The sequence below is a fragment of the Miniopterus schreibersii genome (genome assembly GCF_964146895.1).
Source record: "Miniopterus schreibersii genome assembly, chromosome: 8".
Lineage (NCBI taxonomy): Eukaryota > Metazoa > Chordata > Mammalia > Chiroptera > Miniopteridae > Miniopterus > Miniopterus schreibersii.
Window position 1 is genome coordinate 74896025 of NC_138109.1, and position 22873 is coordinate 74918897.

The 22873-nt window shown below is 44.3% G+C and overlaps 1 protein-coding gene and 1 pseudogene across 11 annotated transcripts in view; both read right to left on the minus strand.

Annotated features, from left to right (window-relative positions):
- RREB1 (ras responsive element binding protein 1) overlaps window positions 1-22873 on the minus strand; it is a 170772-nt gene that overhangs the window by 122947 nt on the left and 24952 nt on the right. For 4 of the 10 annotated variants that reach the window (XM_081145034.1, XM_081145038.1, XM_081145033.1 and 1 more), the window contains exon 1: window positions 4464-4731. The exons of 1 other annotated variant lie outside the window; for it this stretch is intronic. The gene's annotated coding sequence lies outside the window, so the exon portion shown is untranslated. Of the gene's footprint in view, window positions 1-3026; window positions 3046-3540; window positions 3560-3803; window positions 4112-4463; window positions 4732-4755; window positions 4903-22873 lie in introns of those variants that run through there. 5 more of the 10 variants (XM_081145036.1, XM_081145039.1, XM_081145037.1 and 2 more) reach the window with 5 other exon arrangements.
- LOC308560978 (small ribosomal subunit protein uS5 pseudogene) lies at window positions 14994-15842 on the minus strand (annotated as a pseudogene). The gene is made up of 2 exons: window positions 15792-15842; window positions 14994-15689 (listed from the first exon to the last, which is right to left on the minus strand). The product of its transcript is annotated as a small ribosomal subunit protein uS5 pseudogene (transcript).

The following is a 22873-nucleotide window of genomic DNA, read 5'->3' on the forward strand; positions in this document are numbered from 1 at the left end:
ATCCAATTTCTTAATTATATTTGGATATGAAAAATATTACTCAACTTTGCCTGTTCAGTAGGTCATATGTACAGAAGTAACCTTGAGGCAGGGAAACTTTTGACTTACAGAGGACTTGCCTTTCAACCAAGAGATGATTACCAGCCATGGCTTCAGTTAGACTTCAACCATTTTATCTCAATGAAAAACTCCAATATCCTTTAACATACTTATGGCAGAAATGTAATGTAAATCACATTTTTCCCCTAACAGTTTGTCAGTCCTTCCAAAGATATACTAAACCTAATACAATTATTTTTTTGAAGGTATTAAGAACTGGGCTTAGTTAACTGAGATGGGGAAATGGAGTAAAGAGGGGGAGGAGCCCTATCAAAACCTGAGGGAATGATAATCTCAGTAAAGGGGTAAGAAAACTATGTCCTGTTATCAGGAGAGACTATATTGCATACTTTCTACTGCTACTATACTGCATTTCTATCTTTTAAGTGCAAATCTGTTTAATAAGGAGTGAAGTAAGATATTGCTTCATGTATTAGGTAGATTTCCTAAAACCAACTAAAAATTCTGTTATTTGTAAATGAAATACATGATGTTACTCACACCTATCCTCCAGAAGGGAAGGTTTAACCTGAACACACAGGTAATAGACTAGAAGTCCGCCCAGACAAGCTGCCATCTGACACCGGAGTTGGTCAGAGAGCATGAACTTCAATTAAAAGACACTTTAAAAAGAAAAAGTGATTATTTAAATATAACAAAAACAAAACAAACTTAACACCATATCTTTCTGTGTCAAAGGACATGGAGGACTCAGAAATCAATTAAATCTAGTAAATAATGTAAACCGAAGAAGCGCTCCCTTTCAAAAATGCTTTGGTTAATTTTAGCATCCTTCTGTTTAGCTGCTTAGCAACCCTTATCCTATGACCTTTTGAGCATCACCTACTTTTCAGAAGGATAATGAATAGAAACATCAAAAGGATTCACTTCTGACTGTTTCTAGTGAATATGTTTAACCAATTTTTGTAGGAGTTAAATTTATATTAATTATGCCATACAAATCCCTACAAGAGTAGAATTTTTAAAACTTTATTAATTAGGAAATAGCCTTTGCTGAAGGTAATAAATGATGTTGACAACTGAGCATAAGATAGCAAGCAAAAATTTCCAAACTGACCTAGGAAGTGGACCAACATAGCAATTTAAAATGGAACAGAAAAATGAAAGCTACATAATAGCAACCAGCTACTGCCTGCCATACAGCAAGTAACTAATAAACAGCTGTACATCAGGTGAAGGATTAACAGGGTTAGCTTTATTTCCCCCCTTCAATATTCTGTACCTGTCTTGGATGTAAATAAGACGTCAGGAGTCAGCCTGAAGAAACCTAAAATAAAAGACCCTTGAGTCAAAAGGTCACTTGTTGGATGATGTAAACAGTTAGGAATGGATGCTCGACCTGTGCCAGCTGAGTCAGACCCATCTTCCCCATCACATAACAAACACTTCTCTGCCATGAGGGCTTAGACTCTTAATTTTCTAATGAGAAATTAATATCTAGAAAAACTCAGAGAATCATATGCCATATAACAGTAAGCATCAGCAGCACCTAAGAGTATCACATAACCAGCAAATACTCTTTAAAAAAACAAAATATCCTAAAATGCAACCAGCTTAGCAGTATTTTTAAGAATGATAAAACAGTGCAAAGTGCAAGTTCATTAACAACCTAAAATGGAGCACGAGCTAAACAAATAACTAAATCAAAGGGCTCTCCCTTTCTTTTGTAAAAAGGGGGTAGGAGGGAAGGTATTTTTTCACACATTTAAAACTTGATAAAAGCCATTCAAATGTTTAATTCATCAGTGTAACCAAAGCTTAAAACACATCAAAGCAGGATCCATCAGCCGGTACCCAGAAGGCTCCCTCCAAAGAGCAGCAATAAAAAAAACAAAAACAACCCTAAAATTAGTGGCTCACCTTTGCATAAATTTGAAGAGTCATTCTGAACCTATTCCTTCAAAAGTTCTCTGTGACTCTTGAAGGAAGCATAGAACTAAGCGTTTGCAAAAAAAGAAGAAGAAAGAAGTTTTAGCCTTAGACTTCCGGGTTACATTGTGTACCTGCCTACTCGAAATCGCACCAGATCTGGGCGATGCTTTTTAAGGACGAAGAAGCTGCTGATGGTGGCTGGGGGCACCCCCCCAAGCAAAACAAAACAAAAACCATCCCTTTCTTTGCAGTTCCTTTTCCTCCACCTTCCCCTTCAACTGAAACTTATTTCAGAATACACTCACGTGCATGCACAGACCACTGCACAGCTGAAGAAAAAAGATCTCAAAAATATGGGATGCACATTAGCAACTCAGCCTTTACAGAAATCATCTCAAGTCTCCTCTTCAAGACAGAAATACCTCGCTATTTCCAGCATCCCTATCCAACAAGCAATCTTTATTTCCATTGGTTTTCAAAAGGCTCAGCTTAAATCTACACTCTAAAACAAGCAGGAGGGTTAATTCTGAGACGGATGAAAATCTTCGGGCAGGTTTTTTTCAGCACACCAAAAGTTCTATTTTTTTATTCCCCCTTCTATCCCTCTCCACCACCATCACCCCCCCCATCTCCCCCCCAAAAAAGAAAAAAACTCCAAAGTGCCCCGAATGTGTGCTGCTGCTGGCTCTGAAGCCGTGTAGAATTTCGTAATGGAATGTGAACTGCTCGTCCGGATCTGGGCTCACGTTCTATCTTCTAACCAGTAAGGATCGAGGGAGGGCAAATCTGCTGAGCAAGGAGAAATACTTTCCTCCTCTTTTATAACCCATCACGGATGCACCGCGGGCGCTGGACGCGAGCTGCGTGCGGCGCCTGTCAACCGGCCCGCCCGCCAGCGGGTCCCCGCGACCCGGGGGTCCTCGAGCCCCCGGCGTCCCTCCTCCCCCCGGGGCCGCACTCCCCCCCCCCCCCGCGCCGGAAAAGTAAAGTAGCCCCGCCGAGCAGCGGGCTCGGCCGCCGCCTCCCGCACTCACGAGTTTCGCTCGGCCCCTCGAGCGGCAGGGGAGCGAGTCACCACATCCTCGACGCGACCCTCGGCCCGGTTCAGAAAACACGCCGCGTCCCAGGGAGGGGGCCGGCGACGGGAAGGACCTCCCCGCTCCTTAGCAACCATTAAGGTCGCAGTTTCCTAAGAGACCGCGAGCGGGGAGGGGGTGCGGGGGGCTGAGCCCGAGGCTGGGGGGCGCGCTCGGTCCCCAGCCTCTCGACGCCGCCGCCCCCCCCCGCCCCCTCTGGGCGCTGCGGGCCGGGATGGGAGGAGGAAGGGAAGCCCCAGAACTCGCAAAAAATTGGTCCAGCGGGCAGCGGACAAAAGTTTCCGAGCGCACTCCACAGCTGGGAGGCGAAGCGGGCCCCGGCGGCCGGCCCCGCCTCGGATGCTCCCGGCCTCCTTCCTGTGCTCGTGACGGCGCCGGGCGCCGAGCCCCCCCCCCCCCCACCGCGATGCAGGCTCAGCTCCACACCGATGGCTCCCACGAAAACACGTACACAGCCAGCGGAAGGGCCAGGGAACAATACGCGGACAGGGCTCCGGCCCCCGCCTCCCCTGGTCACCGGGGCGGTGGTCGGCGTGACCCCCAGCCACGAGCCCGGAACGGGCGAGGGCGCAGGGCTACCCGCGGCCGCCTCACGGCCGGCGCCGTCCGCCAGGGAGGATCAAAGTCCGCAAAGCAGGGCGCGGCGGATGCTCCCACCGCGCAGCCCGAGCGGGCACCCCCGAGCCGGCACCCTAGGCGGGTACCCCCGGATACCTTGCGGCCGCGGGCAGGCGCCGTCATCTCCGCGCTGCTCGGCCCGAGAGGGACTCGAAAGTATGTAGGAGAAAAGTTTCCCCTCCCACATGGGGGGAGGATGTCGGGGGAGCGAGGGCGGAAGATGGAGAGCAGCGCTGGGAAGATGTTTCTGGCCGGCGGTGCGTGCACCATCCGAGTCCCCACGGTGCTGGTTAAAAATAAATTGGGCGGCGGGCGCGGCGGCGCGGGTCGGGCTGGATTCCTGCGCTCGGACGGCTAATATGGATGCGCATCAGGTCCTGGCGGCGGGGCGCTGCGGCGGCCGCGGCAGCTCGCGCTGGGAGCTGGTTGGCAGAGCCGGCGGCTCGGGAAGGGGAAAGGAGCGGAGGAAGGGGAGGAGGAGGGGGAGGAGGAGGAGGAGCGGCCCGGCGCGCAGCCCGTGGGGAGAGGGCTGCCCGGCTCATCCCCGGCCGGCCCCACCGCCCCGAGCGCACGCAGCGCGGCGTGGGGCGCTCCGGTCCTCGGCTCCGGGAAACGGCGAGTTTGAAAAGTACAACGCGCCCTGCAGACTTCGCCCTCCCCATCCCCAAAAGTTCTTTAAAAGGTCGCTCCCACTCAGTCCCAGACATCTCGCTGCCACCCGAGTCCCGCGAGCCGGAACCCCGGGCGCGTACTTACGGCACGGCAGGGCGCTGGGCTCCCGGGCATGATGCCGTGGGGACCGGTGGGCTTTGGGGAGAGAACGAGGAGAGATGCAAACTTGTTCCGGAAAAGGAATCAAAATGGCGTTTCTGGATGTGCAAAGTTCATCAACTCCGTAGTCACTTCCCCTCCTCCTCTTCTCCCACAGGGAGGGAGGTGGGCGAGGAGCTGGCGACCCCGGCGCCCCAGCCGTCGTCCCGGCCCCCGCCTCGGCCCCCCGCCCCGCTTCCTCGCCCGCACGCTCGGAGACTCGCTCTCCCCCTCTCACCCTGATAAGTAGACACATCACGTGTTGCTCCTGCCAGTCTCCTGGGGACGTGTTACTGAACGGCCGCGGCGGCGGCTCGGCCGGGGGTGGGAGGGACCGCGGTACCCGCCTGTCCCCCCCGCCTCGATTTAAGCGGGGTGACCGCAGTTTCCATCCCGGGATGGATGGAGGTGGAGTCCCCCACCCCACCCCCACCGCTGCCCCAGGTTTGCCCCACGCCCTCCGCAGGCGCCTCGGGCCAGGGGATGGGTCCGGCCGCCCCCGGGGAAGGGTCGCGGCGGCCGCCGCCGCCCAGCTCGAGCCCGAGCAGCCCCGCGCTCGCGGGCCGGCCGCCTCCCGGGACCACCGCGCCCCCTCCCCTCCCGCCCCTCGCGGCGGGCGACGCCGCCTCCAGCTTTCCATCACTGCACTCCGCGGTTTGTTTCACTATTTTAACAGAGGAAGGGGGACAGGCGGCAGTGCCCGGGAGGCGAGAGAGGGGCGCCTCGGGGGCCGGGACGGGTGGCGTGGGGGTCGAAGTGCCCGGCCTGGCACCGCCCCTCTCGGTCTCGATGGGAGGGTGAGCCCCACCCGCGCCGCTCCCTCTCCACGCGGTCCCCGCTCCGCATCCAGGTGGGGCGAGCAGATGCTGAGACAGGAGATTTAGGCACTGGCGCTTCACAGGGCCCCCAACTAAGGGGTGTTTCTCTGCAGGGCGCGGTCCCTCTAGCTCCGGTGCTGCCATCCGGGAGCGTGTTCTCCGTCCAACAAATTCAACGCTGACTTGGCCTTTGTCACCTTTCCTTCACCACACTCCCCAACCGATGCTCAAGGGGGGGCTGTGGCCCCCAGGGGGCCGAGGAGGGCAGAGGCTTCTAGCGCCCCAGCGTCCCCACCCCCTGAAGGAAGGGCTGGTGCTGTGTCATCCGCATCGCCCTCCGCGGCATCGGGGAAGCCACATGCAATATCTCTTTCTCTCAGAGGGCTCCTGTTTCAGCTCCGAGAAGCAGGGGCCTCCCAGGAGCCGCTCTCCATCTCCACAGCTCCCACCACCACGCTGCGGCCCCGGCTGCTGAGGCCCAAGTTATCACAGGGCCCAGGGAAACCAGGCCTGGGCTAGGCTTCCTCCGCAGAGCAGCTGACATGTTTCCAACTTAATACTTTTCGTACTGAGGTTCTGAAAGGGCCTGTTCTCAGCCTTTGGAAACAACTTCAGACAGATAAAGGGTGACTGTGGTTGTGGAAAATAAACACCACCACACACCCCAAATCCTAAAGACAAATATGCCTCTTAACTAGTTGCAGAGAATACTCCTGTAGAATTACGCATTTTAGACGAGTTAGGCAAGGTGATGTTATACACACAGAGAGCTTGCTACTCTACTATGACCTTTGACCCTGACTCCACCACTGCAGCTCCTCTGAGGACACCTGCACACCACACAAAGTTTTAAGTCCAATCATGGGCCTTTAATTTGCAGCCTTCAGTGGAACTCGAGTTTTCAGGGCTGCAGGCAGAAGTGTCCGTCTAGGCATGGACTAAGTGGATGGGTTCTGGCCAAGAGAGAACTCTCTAGAACCAAGCAAAAGCTCATTACCTCTGACTTGAGATAAGAGGGCTAGTCCACTGCCCAAGAGGGAACTAATTCAGCTGGCTCTTTCTCTGACGTCCAGATTCATCAAAATTAAGTTTTCAGAACCTGTTATGTTTCCCATGGTCTACTGTTTACTGAGGAAAACTCTACCCAAAGAAGCTGTAGCACTTGCATTTTTCTGAGTCTCTCCCTACCCCCACCCCATCTCCCCAAGTGTATTATCAAATGCTTTTTTGAAGACGGACCTGCCCTGGGAGGAAATGGCAATTCTCTAAACAGGAGTAATAGTTCACAGTCACCACAAAATTGGTGTCTGGAGCTTCAAAGTTGTAATGTGTTCTGATGAGAAAGCAAAGGAAGGGCCGTGTGGGGAATGCTACTTTATTCATTTGCCCTGCCTTGGATTCAGGAATTAGCCTTTCCTGGTTTCCCCAATCACTGGTGGGGTTTGAGTGGGAACAATATCAAAGTTGGAATTTTGCTTGTGATTTAACTTATTCTGTAAAATACATTACACTTGCAAAGCTACATTAATTTTCATGACAAATCACCACCTTTATAATGTCACATAGATAACACTGGCAACTAAAAAGAGAGAGAAACCAGTATAAAAGTAACTTTTAAAAATTGAATTCTAATGATTCTGGGTCCTATGTTCATCTTTTCTAGCTAGCTAATAAACTTGCAAGTCAGATAACCCACTGAAAGATCTGTTTGTTCATATTATGTATAAATATCATTTATCTGACAAATATCAAATATCTAATAGGTAAAAAAAAGTCATACTATCAAAACCACAATGAAATGCTACTTCACATCCACTAGGACGGCTACAATAAAAAAGACAGATCGTAAGTGCTGACCAGGGTGTGGAGAAACTGGAACCCTCATGCATTGCTGGTGGGAATGTAAAATAGTGCAGCTGCCTTTAGAAACAGCTTGGTATTTCCTCAAAATGTTAAACACTGAGTTACCACATGACCCACTTATTTTACTTCTAGGTACATACACAAGAAATAAAAACATATGTCCACATGAGAACTTGTACTTGAATACCCATAGCAGCATTATTTATAATAGCTTAAAAGTGGAAACAGCCCAAATACTCATCAACTGATGAATGGATAAACAAAATGTGGACTATCCATACATGGAATATTATTCAGCCATGAAAAAGGAATAAAATACCAATATACACTGCAACATGGATCAATCTAGAAAACATGCTAAATGACATAAGCCAGGCCCCAAAGGACAAATATTATATGTTTCTGTTTCTATGAAATGCCCAACTAGGCACATCTATAGAGACAGAAATTAATGTTTTCCTAGGGCTGAGGGTTTGGGGGGAAATGGGGATTGAGTGCTCATATGTACAAGGTTTCTTATTTGGGGTGATAAAAGTGTTCTAAAATTGATTGTGGTGATGGCTGCACAATTCTTAATATTATAAAACCATTGAATTGTATACTTTAAATGGGTGAATGGTATGGTATGTAAGTCATATCTCAATAAAGCCGATATGTATTTACATATATGAAATCGCTTTAGGTTCTATAGTGGAGATATGATACAAAAATGGATAATTTATAACCCATGCCTTAAAAGAGTTCATAATCTGCCCTAGCTGATTTTGCTCAGTGGTTAGAGTGTCGGCCCGTGGACTGAAGAGTCCCGGGTTCAGTTCTGGCCAAGGGCATGTACCTTGGTTGCAGGCTCAGTCCTCGGCCCAGTTGGGGTGTGTGCAGGAGACAATCAATCGATGTGCCTCTCTCACATCGATGTCCCTCCCTCCCTCCCTTTCTGAAAAGCAATGAAAAAAATACCCTCGGGTGAGGATTTTTAAAAAGTTTACAATTTAATCTCTGTACATGAAGTAATCATGAAATGCAAGCCAGCAACATATATGAGAACCATCAACTAGATACAAAATTCAGGGGTTCAGAGAAAAAGAGGTCATTTCTAATAAGAATAATCAGGGAAAGCTTCATGGAGGAGAAAGCAATGGAGTTGAGACATGGAGAAGGGCCAGTAATTTCGTAGTGGAGATTGGGATTAGAAACAGCAGGTGCAAAGGCATGACTGCAGCAAGTCATGAGTCCTGTTCAGAGATCATTAAGGATTCCAGTGAGGCTGGATTATAACAGATACAGGAATATATGCGTGATGAGACTGCAAGGTAAACAAGCTGAGGCTATCCCACAAAGCATTTTGAATACCATCCATGGAAAACCTTAGGTCCGAGGGCCTGAACTAGGGTGCAGGTAGAGGGAATGGAGCACAGATGATCAAGACCCATTTCAGAGGAAGAAGTCACAGAAAAGCAACTGGTGGACTGGGAATGTGGGTGTAAACAAGTGAGGGCCAAGATAATGCCTGGGTCTTAGCCAGGTGACTGAGAGAATGAATGACAAAATGAGAGTCAGAGGTTGGGGCCCATGGAGGAGGAAGGCGACAGGCTAGGTGATATTGAACTGTATGGAAAACACAGAGTTCTGCCATGAGAGAGAATTAGGAAGAAAAAAGATATGGACATTGGAAAAGGCCACTTGGAGGAGATGACACATCTGCCGAATCTCACAAGATGTGTAGGTGTCCCCGAGGCAGAAAGGAGGGCCGAGGCCCTTCAGGCAGAGGGAGCAGTGAGTAGTAAGCTCAAGGGCAAGAGGAGTAAAGCAAGGTCAGTTCCCTGAACTGCAAATATGTACCTCTGTGGCTGGACCAGAGCGAGGAGGGGAGGCAGTAAGAGATGAAACTGGAGAAACAGGCAGTGGGTCAGACCCCCTAGAGCCCTGTGCACCTCGCAGCTAGAGTGCACTTCATCCAACACTGAGGCCCTGAACGGGCTTAAGGAGGAGAGTAGACAGAGCCTCCCTCATGGTGCCGTGGAGAAGGGTCTGGAGGACTCGAGACAGGAAGGCTAGTTAGGAATTAAGAGAAGAGTCCATCTAAGAAGCAATAAGGACCTAGTAAGCCACTGGCTGCAGAGGTGGAGAGAAATGGATTGATTTGAGACATAATTAGGACATAGATTCAACAGAATTTGACCAATTTGATACAAGAGCAAAAAAAATCCCTCTGGAGCACTGATCAAGAGGTATGTCACCAAAAGAAGGCAAATCACTGCAGCAGTGGCAGAGTGACCAATGACAGTGCAAGGATTAAAGCAAAAACAGTGAGACAGGCAGAGGGACTAAAGGCAGGAGATGGTAAAGAGATGGAATCCACTGGGCTTGGTCCCAAAGGGTTGTGGCGTGAGAAGAAGGGAATGAAGGAAGGCTGCTTCTCTGGTCCCAGGTTTGGGTACCTGGATGGGTGGCGGGTCCGTTCACCAGTGGCATGAGTGGTGGGCAGAGGCCAGTGGTGTGTGGAAGATGAGAAGAGGCTGGACCCTGGAAAAAGGCCTGGCGAAACATCTGAGAGATGGAGAGGAGAAACAGTGAAGGGCTAGAGGTTGAACCCAGGGAAATGCCTGCAATTAGGTGGCAGAAGAAAGAATCACAAGAGCTCTCTCATGTTCCTCTAAAGCAGCAGAACAGCCAAGGAAGTAGGGGCTGCCAAGGGAAAAGGTGGTTAAGAGTGTTAAGATACAGAGAAATAAAGGCAAGTAGCTGGAAAAAAGGTAAGATCGGGCAAACTAAGTTGATTTGAGAGTGGAAGGCAGGGGCCACAAAACAAGGGGTTAAAGAGTGACTGGAAGAAGAGGAAGTGAAGGCCATGCTCCGTGAGAAGTTAGGTGACAAAAGGGACAGAAAGGAAAGTACCAAGAACATGGGTAAGAGCAGCTAATATTTACTGAACATCCCTGTGTGCCAGGCACTGTTCTAAGGGCCTCGTGTGTACTGTCTTGCTTCCTCCGCTCCACCTCCAATCTGGCAGGTGCTATTATCTCACCCATTCTACAAATGAAACTGAAACAGAGTCCCGACATCACACAGTTGGTACACAGAGCTGAGATGCACACCAGGCAGTCTGACCCCAAAAGTTGTTGTCACCGCTGTTGTTAGTTGAGAACTAGTTTGCCAATAACAATGCTTACTTGACTATCTTGACTCATCTCAACAAAATGCACGGGGCTGGAGTTTTGCAGAAGGGCCACTGTTATCTGTGCAGTTGTTTATCAAGGATTTAATTGGAAAGGTATGGAAAGTACAGCATTAAGTGTTGCTCAGTTGCTTTCTAACCATCTCTCCTTCACATCAACCTAAGAGATGAACCTCCTTCTGTTCCCCAAGAATTACACGCCATATGTGCGGATTATATTCTACAGCTGTAGCCGGATATTCTATGTACCCAGCACAGTAGGCTAGAGATGATCTACCAGGGTCCACCCTCTTAATGTCTACACCAGTGGTTCTCAACTGGGGTGATTCTGACCCCTGAGGGATGTTCAGCAATGTCTGGAGACATTTTTTGGTTGTCACAAGTTGGAGGAATGGTATCACTGGTATTTACGGGTCGAGGCCAGAGATGCTGCTTAATATCCTACAAGGCACAGGACAACACCCACAACAAAGAATTACCAAGGCTCAAATGGCAAGAGTGCTGAAGTTGAGACTCCTTGCTCAACAGTGCCTTGAAAGTTATCTCTAGGAATATCAGAGTCTGGAAAGGGGTTTAGAATGGGTAAACCACCCAGACCATTTATGTGAGCAGGAAAGGAATGTAGGTCCAGAGGGGAGAGAATACATAAATATGAGACAGAAACAACTTTTGAAGGAAGGTGTGTCTGTGTGTGTGTGTCTGTGGCAGAGAAGAAATGGTAGAAAGATCATACTTGGGGAAAAGAAGGATAATTCATATTCTATGGGGGGGGGGGAAATAGTAGTAGGCACCTACTGAGAATAGTCATGGGAGAAGGCGCTTGTGGGGGTTCCCATCGATGGCTCTGAATGGGGAGAAGCAGCAGCGCCGAGAGCCAGGGAGCAGCAAGGGGCTGAGGCTCAGAGGGAAGAACCCAGGAATCGGTGGTAGGAGGGCTCAGCTCTGTTTTAGCTTCAATACCATGGAGCTGCAGAGGAAAGCAAACATATGGTAGGGATTACTGCCGGTTGGAAATTGAAATGAGTAAAATCCATCACAAGGGGGATGACACCGGCAGGGGCTGGGGCTGTGGGAACAGGGAGTGGTCTAGGACCCGAAGATGAGGAAGGAAAGCAGGTTCAGTGGCTGGGAGGGTGAGGCAGGGTGAGGGAAAGGGGGGCTGAAAGTGGGGAAACAGGGAGAGAGACCTCAGGGAAAAGAGGGCCAAAGGACTCTTGTGAGATGGAGCAGAACTCCTACTGACGAGGCTGAGGATTGGAGAAAACTATAAAAGGCCAGAGGACGCACTCTTTACATGGACGGTCCTGTCACTGAAAATGAAGGAGGGGACGGGCTTGAAAGGAAAAATTGGAAGTTGGTATCAGTAGGTGACCTGGGTACAGACTAGAAGAAGCAGGCATAACCAGATGTCACCAACGTCAGAGGAGGTATTATGGACTAAATTGTGTCCCCCCCCGCAAATTCCATGTTGAAGTCCCAGCCCCCAGGACCTCAGAAGGTGACTGCATTTGGAGATCGGGCCTTCACAGAGGTAATTAAGGTAAAATGATATCATTAGGGTGTCCTTATAAGAAGAGATTAGGACACAGACACACACAGAGGAAAGACCAGGTGAGGACACGGAGAAAAGGGAGCACCTACAAGCCAAGGGGAGACGACTCAGAAGAAACTGCCACTGCCAACATCCTGATCTCGACTTGCAGCCTGAGAATGTCAGGAAATACATTTCTGTTGTTTAAGCCACCCAGCCTGCGGTACTTCCTTACGGCAGCGCAAGCTGACTGATGCAGGAAGGAGGGACTAGAAGAAGATGGTGAGCCTGGTGTGGAAGGGACAGTAGGGAACGTGTTCGGGGACTCTACGGCCCCGCCAGTGACCTGGGACTAGTCTTCCTGCGGAGGGGCTTTTAGAGGAAGCAATGTCTCTAAGGAGAAAGCAAGTTCCCATCAGGATGTGGAGGTAGGGGAAGTGCTGTGGAGAGGCCTGCGAGTTAGATTCCTAGAACAAAGGGTTCCCCGGCCTGGATGGATGGGCTGTCCCTTGAAAGTGGGAACAAGTCTTGGCTAATGGTCTCTCCATCCCAGCACCAGCGCAGGACCGGCATACTGCAGGTCCTTAAAGGATATATTTTGCAAAGTGTGCAGAGGGAGAATAGGTACATAAGTGGGGTGGGAATGACCTGGAAAGGGCTGGGGGCATAGGAGAGTTGCTGGAGGAAGGGGTTTGCTGAGGGGTGGCAAGTAAGCAGACGGCCGAGAGGCAGGGGTGAGATGTCATTTAGAATTTCCAAACCCCTGCAGTTTAGCTCAGTGCTCCCTCTCAGACAGCAGCACCGTCATGGGATGGGCTACTGAGAACACCTCTACTGAGAACACCTTAATGATGTATTTAGGGTATCTGTGTTACCCTAAATACATCATTACTTTACCCCGACCACTTAAGGAATGCATTATTTCCGATGGCTGGTGGTTTTCCCTTTGAATTGCCACATGGAATAAAAACTTCTAAAATGTACTATGCACTGCCTCATTTTTTCCCTCCCTTTTCTAAAAAAAATCAGAAAGTTAATATATAAACAAATTATTATCATAAACTTCAAATATTACATTGGATTGCCATACAAAGATTACTTTTTATAAACAAGATTTATACTAGGCCGCGAGATGGTCTCATCTTCAAGAAACTAGACATACCTGAGGCAGCTATTTGCTAGCATACCCTAGGACTCCACAGTAAGTTCCAATTTGAGTTTTTTTGTCTGCTTCTATTATTTTTCCTCCCTCACTACCTGGGCTGTCACTTGTCACTTCTTTCTGAACTCAGTGAGCCCGGCAACAGCAACCTACTCTTCCCTAACAGTTTGTTTCTGATCCCCAGAGATCAGCGAGCAAGGTAACCAAGATTGTTAGAAACGGGCGGCTAGTAAGTGTGAGCATCTCCTTTTGCTGCCCAGAAGCCAAAAGTTGCTTATTTCCTGATTCTCAGTTGGGTTTTAGATTGATGACTCATCATACTTCTAAACTATAAAAGTCATTTCAAAGATATCAGAACATTAGGGAAGGTTAAATAAATAACTCTTCTAAGCCAACCTTTCCTCCAAGACACAAGTTCATTACTTATTAGAATTTTTGAATGATTTAACTTCAGGGACCAGTTGTCTCCTCCTTCTGACTTCAGACAAGAGAGCAGAGACTAGAAAAAGTTGCTCTATTTTCACTGAATGGAGATTCTTTATTTGCTTAAAATACTAGTCATTATAATTAAATATTTGTTTTTTTCTAAGATAGAGCTCTTCATTCACAAACCAGAGTATAAAGAAGTGAAATAAATACTCTTTCAATAAGGAGTATGTACATGTACCTTTGTGTGTTCAATGGATGGGGAATGCATAGAACCAAAGTAAAATTTCTGCAATTTCAGGCAAGTAGACCCCAAACAGCACTTATAAGTGGAGACCACTGACAGTGCTTTAATATTCCCAATGACACTGTCCATACTGCCTGGCCACCGATCATCTTGATCACAAAATAGGTTCCCATATTCCCAGGTCCAAGGATCAGACCAGAGTTTTCAACTGTAAAAAGTGCTAAAGATGTTGCAGTAAATCACACAGCTAGATAGCCGTCAAAGACTCTGACCATTTGTAAACACCGAAGGTAACATGTATATCCTAGCACACAGAAAACTCTCTTTCTTTCCCTCAGAAAGAAAGAAAGTCAGATCTAGTGCTTGTGTGTTATTTCACGGTGAGCTGGGTACTGGGTGATTTTACCCATTGCCTCTGACTTCCATATGGCAATGGACTTGGCACTGTCAGGCACACTTCAGGTAAGGAATAGAACACATGCTCAAAAAATAAGTATGTAGGTTGACTTTATGTTACTTCATGTTACTAAAGAAGCTTGACACTCATTTACTCATTTATTCAGCCAGCAATTGGTAGACAGTGATGATGTTCCAGACTCTACATACAACAATAAACAATCTCTGCCCTAGTGAGCTTACAGGCTAAAGATTTGTTATGTGTTGAACAACAAAATGTCATTAAAACTATAAAAGCTACACTACAGACTGCCTCCTCTGTGGGACCTTTTATAATAAAGCCAGTGTATGCCTTTGTTGTGGGCTGAATTGTGTCCCTGCCAAATTCATATGTTGAAGTCCTAGTCCCCGGTACCCAGAATGTAACTATATTTGGACAAAGGTCCTTTACAGAGGTAATTAAGGTAAAATGAGGTCTTTAGGGTGGGACATAATCCAAATGTGCTTATAAGAGAAGTAGATTAAGACACAGACACAAAGACACACACACAGAGAAGGCCATGTGAAGACGGAGGGAGGGGATCAACAAGCCAAGGAGAGAGGCCTCAGAAGAATATAATCAATAATACTGTGATAAATAGCATGGAGACAGATGATTACTAGAATTAGTGGGGTGATTGCATTGTAAGGTATTAAAATGTTGAACCACTATATTGTACAACTGAAATTAATATAATTAATATAATATTGTACACCAACTACACTTAAATTTTAAAAATGAACCTTGAGAATACTTAATTTCATTTAAAAAGTTCATTTTTAAACAGGCTTAATTCAATTTCTTTTTCTTGTATAAAATTATGTGGTAGCCACAGCTGGAACCTGGGTCCTCTGCACAGAAACTCTGGGGTGGTCTTTGCAAGATGGTCAGTGAGTTCCTGATAGGGAGACTTGGTGAACGCCATCTCTTTCCAGAGGCCGGGGGTGAGATAGCTGTGGGTCTTGGAGATGGCATCAAAGGTGGCCTCGGTGAAGTTGCCCAGGGTGGCAGTGCAGCCCCTGACTGAGGTGTAGCAGTCATTGATAGCAGCCATCAGCAGCAGCTTCTTGGGCACAGGAGCTGAGATGATGCCAGTGCCCCTGGGGACAGGGATGAGCTGTACCAGCACAGAGCCACAGCGGCCAGTCACCTTGCAAGGGACTATGTGGGGCTTTGGATCTTGTTCCCCTAGTAGCCTCCCGACACAGAGACAATAGAGAGCTTGGCCAGGATGATGGCCCCAACAGATGGCAGTGGCTACTTCCTTGGAGCACTTAACACCCAGGCTGACATGTCCATTGTAGTCCCCAAGGTGACAAATGCCTTGAACTGGGTCCTCTGGCCAGCATGGGTCTGCTTTTGCCCTGGCATAATCTTCAAAACCTCGTCTTGAGAGATGCCCCCAGGAAAAAGTCAATGATCTCAGATTCCTTGATGGGCAGAGAGAAGAGACAGATCTGCTCCAGGGACCTGATCATGTTGTTGACCAGGAAGCCCAGCTTGGTGATGGGGACCTACTCTTTGTCCTTGGCCTTGGCCTTGCCTCCTCAAAACTCTAGGCCTCGGCTAACCCCAGACGCGGGCTGCGACCTTGGCCTGATGCACTGCAAAAGCACCAGGGCCTCCCATTCCAGCACCCCCAGGGCCTCCTCCAGCACCCACGTCATCCACCATTTGGTGTTTCCTTGGAAAAGATGCTCATATATATATATATATATATATATATATATATAAATAGAGGAAGAGAGAGAGAGAGAGAGCTCGGGCAACATTGATCAGCTGCCTCCCACATGTGCCCAACCCGGGATCAAAACCACAACCTGGGTATGTGCCCTGACCAAAAACTGAACCACAACCTTTTCATGTATGGGAGGACACTCCAACCAACTGAGCCACACCGGCCAGAGCTCATGATATATTTTTCATGAAAAAAAAAAAAAAATAGCTGGCTACAAATAGATAATCCCATTTTTATAAACAATAAAAAATTATACTCACATATACATTTAAAGAGACAGAAGGGTAGACACCAAAAAGTTAAACAGTGGTTATTTCTGGGAAGAAGGGTTATGAGGGATTTCCTCTTTCACCATTCTGCTTATCTCTATTTTCTTATTTCTTATAATAAAATAGAATGATTTGTTATAAGGAAAAAAATAGTTTCATTATATCACATGAAGTGACTATCTTTAATGTCATGAACATCTGCACCAAAGTCAAGGATCTGAAGCAATTATCTACAGAATGTAATAGGCACTGCAGGTAATTCAAATTTTAAAACACACAGCCCTCTCCACACCAAATCCATTCCTCTTCCACACAATGTACCTTTACACTATAACTGCATCAGTTCTTCATATATCCTATGGATTACAGCCATAACATTGTGTATCAGATCACGTTTTATTACTAAATTGAAGTCCAAGTTTCAGGCTTTAGCTAAAAGAATAGTTTTTCTTTCTGTAGCTTCTCAGAAATTGGATTTTATAAAGCAAAACAAGGACTGCAAATATACTTGGATGTGGCAGATTACTTGGAAAGAGCATAGACTAGGACATGAGACAGCTCTGGGTTCCATCCTGGCTCCATCAGTTACTGGCTGTCACTAATACAGGTGTCCAATCTGGCAAACTTCAGTTCCTTCATCTACAAAACAGATGTAATTGCCACCTGGGCACTGTCATGAGGATTAAGAGATGACATGCATAAGGCATTAAAAAACAGCATCTGGTCCAGGGTAGGTGTCCAGTAAACTGTAACGATTATTATACATTTCAAACACATATATATTAATTCAATAAAAGTGTTAAGGTTACATCAAATTCCCTATGTAATCTTTAAAAACACACACAAAACAGTCTTGGCTGGTGTGGTTCAGTCTGTTGAGCAATCGCCAGTTCGATTCCTGGTCAGGGCACATGCCTGGGTTGCAGGCCTGATCTCCCATAGGGGGTGTGCAGGACGCAGCCAATCGATGTTGCTCTCTCACATCGATGCTTCTCTCTCTCTCTCCCTCTCCTTTCCTCTCTCTCTAGAAATCAATAAAAATATTTGAATAAATAAGTAAAATAAAACCCAGAAAAATGTCACATCCAGGTCATTATTTCTTAACCACTACATCATCATCATTCATTTATGAATATGATTATACAGCTGGATTTATATGTGTGTGCATGTGTATGCATATAAGGTGCTTAGTTGCTCATAACATCTTAATGTTATGTAAATTATATTATGGTGACAACAGATAAGATAAAACAGAATGAAAATACTGACTTAGAAATTTTCTGCAGCATTATAACAGTGGTTTATTTTATAGAAAGGGATACATCTGAGCGAGGTGACTCTGGTCAAATTGGTCCTGTTGCCTCCGGTGAATTTGAGATAAGTGCTGATTTTCACATGATTACTCCAATAGAGTACCCGAAGTGCACAGAGGGTAATAATATGCCCAACTTAAACAGCTAGGAAGTGGTGGAGCCAGGTGTGGAACCCAAGTCCTAGGAGTCTGTAGCCCAAGTTCGTTCTATTGCACTAAATAGAATGACAGAAAAATTTAAATCTTCAGTAGGCTGTAAGTCTGTAGTTACATACAGAAACAAACTTGTAGTTTAAAAAAAAATAGACAGGAGGGAGAGGGGATGAGTACATCCAGATATTAAACATGCAATAAAGCTAGAATGTACATAATGTACATATGCTAGATATACTATGCTATGGTGCCAATGTAATGATAGACTGATAATGGAATCACGCAGAAAACCTGGAAGTAGTCGGGATATGAAAAAGATGGCATTTCAGATCACTGGGGGGAAGGATAGATTAGTCAACATAGTTGGAAAAATTGAAAGGGAAAAAATTTACACAAAATAGTAACATCACACTAACTTTACACAAAGGCTAAAACTTATTCCGAATGTTCTAAAGAATTAAATGTAAAATATAAAATGGTAAAAGAACCAGATGGAAAGTAGGTAAATATTTATCTGATCTTCAGGGGTATAAAAGGTGTTTTTTTTTAGAGAAAAGGAATAAGCCATAAAGGAAAAAGCCACGTTTTGTTTACATAACAATTTTAAATTTAAATACATAAAAGACACTGTAGGCTAAATTGAAAGGGAAATTATAAACCAGGAAAAAAGCCTCTTTACAGGCAGAGTGGGTTAAGAACCTCGATATAATAAAAGCTACGCTTTATTGAGTCCTTATTAGGTGTAAGGCAAGCTAAGCGCTTTGCACACAATATCTCATAATAATCCTATATGAGAGATACAATTAGTCCCACTTTTAAAATAAATAAATGGAAGCACTGAGTGGTTAAGAAGTAACATGTCCAAGGTCTAATAGCTGATGAGTAGCAGAACAGAGATTTGGGTGTTGAATTCTTTCTGAGTTCCATACTCCTAATTGCTATGCTCTATCTTGAGTCAACATAAAAAGAACACCTCAACTACAAAATCGGCAATGCAATTTACAGAAGAAAACATATAAATACTTAATAAACATATTTGTAATGTTCAACATCAGTGGTAAGAAAAGAAATGTACATTAAAACTTGCCATAAGATTCTTTCCCTAACAAATTAGCAAAAAATTTTTTAAATTTCAACATCTAATTTTGGCAAAGCTGAGAAAAACAGGTATATGTAGTGGGAATGATACTGTTTTCAATTACCTTAAACAGAAATTTGAAAACTTAAGCAATATGTCCTTGAAAATGTATACCTCTTTCAGTCATTCTACTCTAAGAAAAAGAATTATAGCACTGGCCAGTGTGGCTCAGTTGGTTAAGTGTTGTCCCATGCACCAAGAGGCTGCCAGTTCAACTCCTGGTCAGGGCACATGCCCAGCTTGTGGGTTTGGTCCCTGGTCGGGGTGTGTGCGAGAGGCAGCTAATTGATGTTTTTCTCTCACATTGATGTTTCTCTCTCTCTGAAAAAAACCAATAAAAACATATTTTAAAAAAAGAATTGTAGCCTGGCTGGTGTGGCTCAGCAGTTGAGCACTGACCTAGGATCCAGGAGACCACGGTTTGATTCCTGATCAGGGCACGTGCAGGGGTTGCGAGCTCGATCCCCAGGAGGGGGCATGCAGGAGGCAGCTGATCAATGACTCTTATCATTGATGTTTCTATCTCTCTCTCCCTCTCCCTCTTTCTGAAATCAATAAAGATATATTAAAAAAAAAAAAAAAAGAAATGTAGAAACTTTCCCAAAGAGATATAGACAAAGATATTCGTATAAGGATGGTTATCGTTAAATTATTTGCCATTATGAAAAACTGAAAATGAGCTAAATACATACTAATAGGGCTTTGATGCATAAATGGTAAAATACTCCCATGACAGAATAACATGTTAACCATTAGCAATCATGAAGTATAAAGCTACTTAAAATAGGAAAAATTCAAAATACAGTAAGTGGGGGAAAAAACTTATAAAACTGTATGTAGCATTTTTAAGGTTTTTGTATTTGTCCACATTTTTCAAATTTCTACAATAAATATTGATTACTTTTACATTAGGAAAACAACTGTTATTTTAAAATACCAATAAACTTTAACCAGAAGATTACCTAGTTTAAGATTATAGAATTTAAATATGGTTTCTACTTAAAACTTAAATGTTTCAACTTTTGGTGTGCATGCGAATTCAAAGTAAGAATCAAGGATAAAAGGTTCCTGTGGGACCCAAACCAGATAAAAGCAAGGTATAGATTTCTATATAGAGAAACTAGGGATTAGGCCATTAAAAGGAAGATTTTCAACCCACCAGCTCACCCCCAGGAGATTAATTGCTTTCCAATATTCAAATCCATAAGAAGACTCATAAAGACCTCATACAGAGACAGGTAATTTTAGAGGAAATAGTAACCTGTATATTCAAGATAAGATTGATCCTTAATTTCTATCTTTCTTCCTAGGTAACATTAACATTGTAATTTATATATAAAGTTGTTCAAATTGTATGAATCTTCGAAGATAACTGATTTCTAATTTAAAAACACTTAAAAGGTAAGAAATGAAATACACTTCTCCAACATATAAACAGTATCTATTTCAAACCACAGCCAACATTTTAAAGGAAGTCCTTTAAAAATAAGAATAAAAATCTCCAAAAAAGAAAAAAATTATTTAGTATTGTTTTGCAAGTTTTTCTGGCCAATGCCATAAGACATGAAACAGATAAAGAGATTTAAATATTTGAAAGAAAAAGGTAACTATCATTAATTATAGATTATATCACTGTCTAACTAGAAAACCCAAAGAAATGAATGGAAAAATATATTTAAGAGAAATCTAATAGCAATAGCTATCATTTATTAAAATCCTGTATGTCCAATATTGTAGCACTGTATTCTCAGAGTTGGGCATCTGGTAAGTAGTAGAGCTAGGATTCAAACCCAAGTCTGACAATCCAAAGACTGCACAGACTGTGTTCTTTTCAATGCTTTGCTCTGTAAAGTGAATAGTTACAATGTTCATGTATGTGCGCGCACATGCACACACACACACATTTCCTATATGAAAGCAAAAACTATCACAAAAGTCCAATTTTTAAAACTCCATTCAAAAGCAACAAATTCATAAGGTTTGTGTGTAATCAATAAAAGGGGAAAAAACCACGTAGACATAACCTAAATAAGTATAGATATAATAAGAAATAGAGACGAAGCAAGATTTAGATAGGAATAAATTTTTATATTTAAAATATATATTCCAAATTAATTTATACGTTAAATGCAATTCCGATAAAAACCCCAACTGGGTAAAATATTTTATAGGGAGAAATATAACAAGATAATTCCTGCATGTGTCTGAAAGAAACAGGCCCTAGCCTGTTTGGCTCAGTGGTTAGAACTTCGGCCGATGGACTGAAGGGTCCTGGGTTTGATTCCAGCCAAGGGCACATACCTCGGTTGCAGGCTCAATTCCTGGCCCCATTCGGGGGGCAACCAATGGATGTGTCTCTCTCATGTCAATGTTTCTCTCTCTCTCCCCTTTCCACTCTCTTGGAAAAGCAATGGAAAAAATATCCTCAGGTGAGGATTAAATAAATAAATAAATAAACAAACAAGTGAGACTAGAAAAAAATTTGCTGAAGAACTATAGGCAAAAGGGGTAGTATATATTACAATAATTATAAGTCTGTAATTAAAAGAGCCTGGGACTATGCAAGAAACAAACAAACTAATTTATAGAACAGAATAAACTAGAAATAGATTTGTCTAATATACTTATTAGAAGTCAGTTTATGATCAAGAAAGCACCAGTAATCATCAGACATGGAAGGAATTATTCAGTAATTAGTTACTGTTGGAATAACTGGCTACCAATTTGGGGGAAAACATCAAGTTAAGTTCTTACCTCACACCATACACCAAATAAATTCTTTAGGATTAACTAGTTAGAAATGTAGAAATAAGACAAAACCAAAGTTTGTTATACTGCTGGAGAGAAAAAAAAAGTATCATACCACTGTAGGGGAAAGAAATTTTACAACTTAAATGCAAATAAGGAATAGACTATATAAAATTAGAAATTAAAGGCACATCAAGAAAAGAAAAACCATAAATGCTTAACTCAGCAATATTCAACTGGTGTGCCTCAAGAACTTTTAAAGCATGCAGTACCTGACTATTAGTCAGGGGCACTGGTCTCTTTTCCCTTAGATTGTCAAAAAAAATGACAGCAGCCAACACAGCAATAGCCATCCACTGTGAATGAATCAAAATCATACCTATTTTCTTTTTTGTCATATCGGCAAAAATATATTTTTTGGTGTGCCGCAGAATTTTAGTAATTCATTTATGTGCCATGAGATGAAAAAGGTTGAAAATCACTGGCTGAAACATGCAGAAATCTGAACCATCTCAACGGCTCTCTCCCTGGAGCACACCGGTGTCTTTCCCCACCCTCTTCCCCAGGCATGTTTTCCTTGCCTCTCTCTTTTTCCTAAGCTCCAAAGCCCTTCAAAAACAAAACAAAACAACAACAACAAAAATACGAACCATCTCTATGTCAAAAATTAAAAACAAAAACGGAAAAAGGTATTTTGTAATAAAAAATTACAAAAGAAATATATATTAAGCAAAATCATTTTTAATTTTCCTCTTTCATTAGAAAAAAATGCCCGAAGTCCACCAAAATATAACAAAATAATACAAATACGTTCATTGCTGTATTGTTAATGGCACTGTAAATGGGCACAACCCTTTTGAAAAACTTTATTTACACACTATATGTACATATTATTACAGCTTTGTGTTTTAAAAAATGTTAGAAAGGACTGAAAAGGAAATTACAAAAAGAAGTGTGAGAAATGGTAATGGGTTATATATTTCCTATTTCTCAAATTTTATGTAATTGCATTACAGTATTTATTTTACCAATTTAAGTAGGCAATCTTACACGTATTGAACTTTATGTGTTATCCCCTTGCAGTACAGAATCTGGGATTGGAGACGCAATTTTCAAAATCATCTAAAAAGCAATCATTCCACTTAAAACATAAACCTGCGATAAACAAATCTTGCATTTATCCATTTACCCTAGAAAACTAATGCTTTTGTGGTAGGTGAGTGTGGAAGGAGTAGATCTTTGTAAAACTAAAGAATGTGTGAGTGGTGGGTTAGCCTCCCACTGAAAGCACACCCCTCAGCAGACTGGTCAAATTAAGTGCCTCAGCCCCTGCCCACATG